This window comes from Dermacentor albipictus, unplaced genomic scaffold (assembly GCF_038994185.2).
Source record: "Dermacentor albipictus isolate Rhodes 1998 colony unplaced genomic scaffold, USDA_Dalb.pri_finalv2 scaffold_15, whole genome shotgun sequence".
Classification (NCBI taxonomy): Eukaryota; Metazoa; Arthropoda; class Arachnida; order Ixodida; family Ixodidae; genus Dermacentor; species Dermacentor albipictus.
Window position 1 is genome coordinate 2,920,887 of NW_027225569.1, and position 9,108 is coordinate 2,929,994.

The following is a 9,108-nucleotide window of genomic DNA, read 5'->3' on the forward strand; positions in this document are numbered from 1 at the left end:
ATTCGCCTGCAGCCGAGGGAAAGTCGGCGTTGCTGCGAAGTACCGAAGGAAACGCGGCTTTGCTACGTCGGAAGCGTTCTGCGGTTAGCGGACTTGTGCGCTTTGAGAAGGCGCCGCACGTCAAAAGAGGAAGAACGGACAGACGAGAGACTGTAGTCCCGGATTCAAACGCACTTGCGGCCAGGCCCTTGCTGGCTTCGTCTTCCGCCTCAAGTAGACTTGTTGTGACTCCGGCGCAGAGCCGTCCCTAGCACTGGCCGAGTGGCTTTGGAGAGCTGCGCGAGTACGCGCGCCGGGTTCTCGTCTTTCGTGTCAAGTAGGTTGTTCGATCAGCAGCGGTTATGCTGAGACGCGGCCCCGCCGAAAGAGCGAGACGGGAGGAGCGCATGCCGAAAGGCGCTCTTCGAAAACCACACACAGGGAGACGCCACGTACCTGAAACACTGGTTGTACTGTACTGAATTGAACAAACTATTTTTCACGTCTCTAAGCGGTGGATCACGACAACTGGAAAGACAAGACGACATCAACAGAAGACTTTAAAAAATGATTGTAAGTCAAGAAAAGACAAGACAGCAATAAATATTGTATAATTATGCATGCAACATTATGAAACAAAAGAAGACCTGTGTAAGTCAAGACAGGACATTATTATTTGTTACTATGTATTGTGTTTATGATTAATTTCAATAAAGCCCGCAGCCATCCGTTCCCTTGGCTTTGGTTTCCCTGGTGGTAGACTCCCCCCCTTTTTTCAATTATAAAATTATTTGACTATGGTCAGTTTCATTTATCTTTCTAATTTGGTAGCCTGCAATACTTAGGTGCAACAGGCAGGGCTTAGTTTCTTGTTTTAATTATTTCATTTTTAATAATTTTTATTGCCCAACACAATCTCTATGTCCCTATCTACTTCTAAAAGACCCATAATATAGTGAGCATAAACTAATAAGAATAGAAAGACTTGAAGAGTTAACATCAGCCTTGTATCAGTTGACTAAAACTGGGAAAAAAAGGTCGCCCAAGTGGACAAACTATGCCGGCTGAAAGCGGCCTCCTCCCACTTTTAGTATGCTTCACCGCGTAACTAAAACGTACTGCGGCGAAGAAGCCGTACATTTATATTGAGTGAATAAACAAATGGTTTTTACAACAGCACAGAAACAAACGCGCACCATGCATCAGTCTACCACACGGTAGAGCGTCTCAACATACGGTAGCTGATTCACACAGGCCGTGTAGCCCACTTATCAGTCGTAAAGGGTATTATGGGTAATTCAAAATTTCAGACACACATATGCGTTTATGTTTACGTTCGCACTCCTTGCGTCATAAGACTCCCAGAACTTCCACAATAGAAAGTAATTTACAACACACGAATGCAATGAACACAGACATATGTCTCGTTTTCAACTCGGCCGTCATGCAAATGACATATAGCGCGAAAAAACGTGAACATGCTGTGTGTTAGCGTCGTAAGCTTCATACTAGCCAAGGAGCTAGCACACCACAACCCTGCGACAGCCGCTAATGAGACCAAGACGGGAGCACATGTCTGTGAACGCGCAAACCCTAAGCCACTCTGCTCCTCCGCCACCCCCGCTGCACGGCTGCACCACTCGTTTCAAGCACAGCACACCAAACACACATTCAGCGCTGAACAGTGGGCGGTCGACGCAGTTGCATTTACATAACTTGCAGCGAGCAGCCCATCCCTCGATGTCCGTTAAGCAAAGTTGGACACGGCGACGCCACATCGCGGTTCGCAGAACTTCGCTGCTGAGGCGCTAGGCTACTTCGATATTTCAGTTGTCACCACCGCCGGGTTCTCAAGAAAGCACGGGTCACACAACGCAGATTCTGTAGTGCCAGAGCTCACCGAGGACAAAGGCGCACTGCCACTACTCACGGCTTTCCGCCAAGTAACACAGAACCTACAACCAACATACAAGCAACGCACGCACGATCACGTGAGCAATGCTGAACAACGCGCATGCCAGAGAACGATCACGCCGAGGACGAACACACCACGGCGTCGCTCGGCGCCAGCATCGCGCCTTCTCAAAGATCCCTAAACGATGCTGTCCCTAGGCACCTAGGATCAGGTCACGTGAGTGATTTTTGTACGACAAATAGACGCAGGCCGCGTGCACAAGGCTCCTGCTTTTTTGCCGAAAAACGTGAGTAATGGCGCGTTCAGACTACGTGCGCTACGTACGGATCGTTCGCACGGATCGTAAGCGTAAACGCAAAAAGCGCAACTAGTTTGTTCACATTACTGTTGCATTGAGCGGAAAGTACGTAACAATCACAACCAAATGTTGGAGTACCCGCTACTTTTACGACAAGCACAGATACGACTGTTAGCACGCCGCCAATGCACGAAGCAGTTTCGGTTTGCATCTTCCGGTCACAGAGCTTCCGGCCTCCCCAGATTCCGCGCTTTCATTTGGTGCCCGCCATGCCAGCATTCCGACGTAGCGCCGTTGTTCCTTGCGTCTCTATGCGGTTTGACGCTCTTATTGTGCTGTGTGTGCTCGTGGCTGGTGAGGAAACTAGCTTCGGAAGCCTCTGCGTGACCGCCATCCCAGCCATCCGGCGTTGCAAGGCTGTTCCTTGCTGCTGCTGCCGACGCCATCCGCGTTTTCCCGGGTTCGCGCCGAACGCGCGCGGTGTCCCTGAGTGCAGTACAGGGGCGTAGCCAAAGGGGGGGGGGGCTTATGGGGATTCAGCCCCCCCCCCCCGAAATTTTTTCATGCTGTCCATGCACCGCCGACCAAAGCGACTCCCAGCGCCGGAAATCACTCTGGATTTTGCCTAGAATGTCTTTTTGACGCTCGAAAAGACATTTAACCGCGAAGACTGCAAACTCGGGCTGGATTTTATGGCACCGCCCATACACCGGCAGTCACATAACGCCAAGCAGTTCCATCCGAACACAGTTTCAAGGGCGCTTTGATGGTGAGCGGGCTCGCCGCGGCATCTCACTGCGGCCACGGAATCTATGCAGCGCATGGATATCAATTGCGAAACTTTATGGGTATAAATCTCATAAGCTCTTGATGGGAAAGGTGCATTGACATTTCCAAAGTTGTGCTTTAGATTTTCAATTGCGGAACTTTGTGGGTTTAATGTTGTTATAAACATTTGACGCCAAAGGTCTATTGATTTTTCTAAAGCCTTACATCGGAACATACAACGAGACAAGCCAAATCAACACACTAGCAGACGAGTTGACAAAGCAGGCAGCGAGGTCCAATGAGACGAAGCGTTTGGGTGGTTCATTTGTGCCGTCATGTCACGTATAAAATATCAACATTTCTTTTTTAACCTACGCCAGAACATGACACTAAATCCAGCCAAAGTAACTACGTTCTTATTTATTTTTTCTACTTTGACTTTTATGCGCGAGGACACATTGAGCCGCTTCAATTCTTTTTTGTTCTCGCTACCCTACCCGCGGGCTGCCAGAGCCAGCCAGAGCGCATACGTTTTTCTCGTATGGCCCCGACCACCGTGCGGTGCACTTCGGTGCGCGTTCGGTTTGCTCTGGCCGAGTGTATTTTCACCAGACAGGGTTTTGGACGCTTTCTGGCTAGCAGACGAGAAAAAAAAAAACAATGGTCGCTCGCCGCCATCACTGTGGGGACTCGAAGGATTGCACCGCATTCCTTGAGCGGAACCTTTCCGGAAAGTCTTGTTTCGCCGCTGTAGGATACTGAGCAGTATGCGTATGGTTCTCAGTGGACCAAGCGTCTCATGTTTTTCTCGGTATTTCTTCCGTAGCCCCATTAGGTGCCCGAAGTAGGCATTAGGTTCAGGCCAACATACTTTCCTATGGGTTTCGTATGTTTCGTATGTTTCGTATAAAGTCCAAGGGTGATAACATCGTGACCACGCGCTGCATGCTGTATGTGCGAGTGAAAGCGTAGGAGCGGAGGGGGAATGGGTGAGCTGACAATGGTGGCTCAGTCTTGTGTGTGCAAAGGAGAAAAGCGGGGAGCAAGCGCGCCGCCTTCCGTCGCGCGCAATACATCGGGGGGAGTGGATGGAATGGGGGCGGAATCTAGGATTCTGTGAATCTATGATTGTGCAACATGTTTATTTGCCTTGTTTGACGCAGTATATACAGTTACTTCTTCTTACATACATAGACTCATTGGATACTTATACGTATACTTAAATATCTTGTTGCGAGGTTTTGTGTATACATGCAGTGAACTTTGTTTCCAGTGACACTTTTTTTGTCCTTTATCAAGCCGTATTTTCGCATTTGCATATCCCATTGTATCTTTGCATTTCTAATGTACGAGGGCGAGTCAAATGAAAGTGAGCCTACTCTAACCGCGCAATAATGGTTCGGTTCATTATCTGCGAGGCATGCGCGCAGGAGAACGGCATGTCTCATTTGCAAAAGTGACACGCAGGTGTGAAGATAAATGTTCTTTAATGCTCTCATACACTGGGTTGTATATGGTTGCGTCGCATAATGGACACTTCAAAAGTTGAACAGCTCGGTGTCGCGAAGTTTTTGACAGCTGAAGGTGTTTCCAAAACAGAAACTTAATCACCATATGACTGCCGCGTACGTTGAACACTGCATTTCATTGACCATTGTGAAGCGTTGGAGCAAACGGTTCAAAGGACGTTGCAAAGACATTCCAAGACCGGGCCAGAACCGCCGTGCAATCACCCCCCACACAATTTCAAAGGTTTGTGAGCTGCTGAAACAAGAACTGAGGATAAGCATCGATGAACTGGCAGACCGTCTGAACATCAGTCACGGTTCGGTTCACGCCATAATTCATGAGCTCCTCGGTTATCGGCTCTTTGGTGCGCAATGGATCCCCAAGATTTTTATCCTTCGCGAGAAGACGGAGAAGTTTCGCGCTGCCTTGACTCATCTGATCGGGTATCACAATGAGCATGACGACTTCTTGTTTGCAACTGTGATCGGGGACGAACCTTGGTGCCACTACTACGAGCCTGAAACACGACGGCAAAGCTTACAGTGGAAACATTCGAATTTACCACGCCCAAACAACGTAAAGGCCATCATTTCCGCTGGAAAGGTGTTGTTGACTTTTTTTTTCGATCGACAGGGTCCATTACTGATAGAATTTGCTAAATCTTGAGAGGCTATCAATTGTTTCCGATATTGTGAAACGCCAGAACGGCAGCGTGTCGCTATCAAGAACGAACAACGTGGAAAATTGACGAATGGGGTCATCTTGTTCCACGACAAGCCTGTCCCCACCACGTCGCTTATCTGGTTAATACAAAACTGGCAAAGTTCAAGTGGGAAACGCTGCAACATCCGCCATACAGCTCAGACCTGTCACCTTGCGACTTCTACATTTTGGGGCAACTGAAAAAACAGCTCAAGGGAACCAGATACAGACTTTTTGAACCAGCAACCCAAGGAGTTTTATAAGACGGGAATCACGCAACTCGTTAGTCAATAGGACAAATGTCTAAATTCTCATGAAGACTACTTTTAAATAAAGTACCCCGTTGTTGGCTCATTCATTAGACTTGCCCTCATATATCTTGCAGAACTCCTGCTTTTTATACGTGCTCTCTGTCGCGACTATAACTTCGGTGCAATTACTCACGATACACGACAAGGGACAGCTACTCCTGCGTAATACATTGGAACACGACAGCGTCATTGAGATTTTTCACTGGCCATTGCATATATACAAGGATGTGAGCACCGTTCTTGAATCACAAAATTTCATTAACATATTTGTCCTCAACTTGTTCAGTTCATTGCCTTTTAATTTTTCATATCAGTGGCATGCACTGCTTTCCTGGTTTCGAACTGATATAGTTCTAAAGTTCGTGTGATATTTTCTTTACTTAATAAATAGACAAAAAACATGGAAGCATTGACGTCAGTTATGTTGGGCACAATTTTTGGCACATACGAGTATAATATTTTATGAAAAAATACATATTTTACTTGTATTTACAGTGCGTAGCTTTCGAAAATTCATTTGCAGCATCTTTGGCAATGACAATGTAGTTATTATTCATGTATTTGATCCCTCAATAAATTGTTTAAGAGGAAGCTTTAGCTCGGGCCCAATCCGACGCGGCCTATTCAAATACTTGTAAACCGCAGAAACGCTTTGCTGAGATAATCCTGCTAATCGCTTTTATTGAAATTGGTTGCATTTGAGAGAGAAAGTTAAATCCTAGAGTCTGTTGGAAACAGAACTTCGATTTAGGGCCTGAATTTTGTTTAAAATATTTTGGAAAATTCAAAAGTTTGAAAAAAATAGAAGCACGACGTTTACAAACTAATAGCTATGCATGAAGAACACATATTGTGGTCCTGTAAACGCCATTTATTATAACAGTCAAAGCGGACAAGTTTGCTGTGTCAATTAGTATCTTACGTGAATTGGTTACGTTGTGTACAAGGGTTCTGCAAAAGCCGTATTTCCACAATACTAGATTTTTTTTAGATTCATGTGTAACATATCTATTTTGTCCGCTGTAGATGTACTATTAGGTGCAATTCACAGAATTGTGATATCATTTTTCATTGTTGAGTCACGGAGTTTTAAACTTGATAGTTTCGTTTTCTGAAAATTTTCAATTTTGGCCAATTTTTAATAAATAATTGACCACCTAAATGAAAAATTCGAATTCAATAGCCACTACAATTAAACTTTTTCTTTTAAATGCAACAAACCTCCTCAAATTTGCTCAAGTGATTGCAGGGAAAAACGAATTCCCCTTCTACATGTACTTAAATAGGAGCACCCGAGCTAAAGCTTCCTCTTAAGGAGGAGGCTGAGCTGCAAAAAAATTTCTGGCTACGCCACTGGTGCAGTACGGTTTTCCGGTCTCATTGTGTTGTGTACACTGCCCGTGGCTAGTGATGACGCAAAGTGCGGAAGCTTCTTCGCTGTGCAGCGATGAATTACTAATTGAAGAAGTGCGACAGAGGCCGGTACTCTACGGCCAGCGCCTGAAAAGTTACCGGGACAAGCAACTGCAAAACGACGCCTGGTTCGAGGTAGCGAGCGCATTGAAATAAAGCGGTAAGTGTTATTAATTTTTGCATGTGCGCGAAAGTTGTAGCAATGAACCGCCTGTCATTGTCAAGAGAAGTGCAATTTGGGCGCTAGGCGAGCATTGACAATGTTGACGACGGTGCGCTGTCAGTTTCGTTGCAGTGAATTGTTGGATCCGATGCGTTTACGCCGCCGTAGTATCAAGTGCTGCGCCTACAACGATGGATTGATGGCAAGGAGGCATGTAGACATGCTCTCGGCGTTTTGTCGCGTCACAGCGGCGGATTCTGCGGCAACAATTGCAGGCCTTGAAATTGTTGCGCAAGTGTGGGATTGATTGCGTTCGGACCTGCGTCAGACCCAGCACGGAAATGCGAGTTGTAGCTTGCGTCAGCCATCGGTCGGGAGTCGAACCATCAACCAACACTCGCAGAAGTGTCCGTGGCAGTGGGTCACATTATGAGTGTCTGTGCGCACCGACTACGCTATCGCATTGTGGCGCGTAATCAGCGATTAAGTGACCCATTCTCTTTGTCGCTACCATAGCGCCGAACGCAAGCTGGCAGGCCGTAAAAAATATTTCTAGCTCACTTCCACGGTTGTGTGCACAAATGTTCACAAACTGCATATTCGGCTACAAAAATGATAGCGTAATATGACAGGAGTGAGATTTCTTTAGACCAACGTGTATTTCATAGTGTGCAATGTGCCCTTTATAATATGTGAACGCCTTCTATTCCTATGTGCAATGCAGTGGCACAGTTGCAGCATCGCTGGAATTGTCTTCGACAGAAGTTCCTCCGACTGCGAAAGACATACGCCAAGTCTGGCAGTGGCGCAGCGGACGTTGCTAAATCGTGGCTATTGATGCCCCATCTCATGTTCCTGGCAGACGCTATACAACATCGAAGGTAAAGGCCAACTGTTAGCTTCTTTGCTACCTAATAGGCGTGGCGTTTTGTTATAAGCATGGCATAATTTGAGTGCCAGCTGCGGTGGCCATATTGATGAAATAGATGCAAACACACTCGTTTACCTGCACTTTTGCGTACACTATCTGGCCCCCAGGAGGACAAAAATCATTACTAGTCCACAGAACGACATCCTCTGAAGTCTAAATGTGGAATTGGGGCTTCGTAGGCGATCTGTTCATGGCACGTCCGGTATACGTGTGTAGTAGTTGACTTTGACGCTTTCTTAAGTAGGAGCAATGGGCGCGGCACAACTGCCAGCACGTCGGGTGTAAAATGAACTACCAAAACACGAAAGTGTCATTGGTTGGGACTTTGTCAATTATTCAGGCAGCATTCATGCCCGTGTATCCCGTTCCTGCGCGGTTGTAATATTTTACTCTCTTGTAGTTCGCATGCATAGTTACATTCAACCGTTAAAAACCATTGCCACAGTTACGTGTCCTGCTGATGAAAATTTACATTATTCCAGAGACCTTGGGTAGTGTTTCTGCTCCATTCTGCTGTGACAAAGGGCCACCAAGATCAGAATAATATTTAGAACTAAACCCAGTATGTAAAATGAGGCCTCATTTACCTGTCAGTGTTATCAGGAAGCTGTATAAGGAGCCCTGTGCGCCACAACTTTGCATGTGCCGTTCTCTTTGTAATGTACAATTATGTTTATGCGTGAATATAAGCGTCTCATAGAATCTTTTTTTTTCCTCTGCCATCCACAGCCTGGCGAGACAAGATGCCTCAGCTGCTCTATCTCTAGGTCACTCAGTCGAGTCAGCCAGTGACTCAGCATCGTCGGTGGAGGGTTTGTGCCGCACATTCTACATTGACAGCACACAAGATGCATCAGTTCCTGACGAGGTGCTTCAAGTTTTGTCCACTGCAGACGCTTTGTCGAACCCAAGCAGCGAGGTGGACTCACGGCCTGTCATTATCGCACCAGGGACATCATCAGTGTGTTCAGACAAAAGTTAGGCACCACCTAATGTTGTAAAATGTGGTATCAAACCGCCGCATCATGGGCGCGCTGTCACTGCGCAGGCGCCACGTTCTTGTTCTATGTTCACTCATTTTCCCTTTCCCCTTTTTTGCTTTATATATACGTGCATTAA

The 9,108-nt window shown here is 46.5% G+C and overlaps 1 long non-coding RNA gene across 1 annotated transcript; it reads left to right on the forward strand.

The window, feature by feature from the left end:
• Window positions 1–6,852: 6,852 nt before the first annotated feature.
• Window positions 6,853–8,881, forward strand: LOC139051830 (uncharacterized). The gene is made up of 3 exons (XR_011509576.1): window positions 6,853–7,055; window positions 7,783–7,939; window positions 8,719–8,881. It is a non-coding gene; the product is annotated as an uncharacterized lncRNA (long non-coding RNA).
• Window positions 8,882–9,108: the final 227 nt, after the last annotated feature.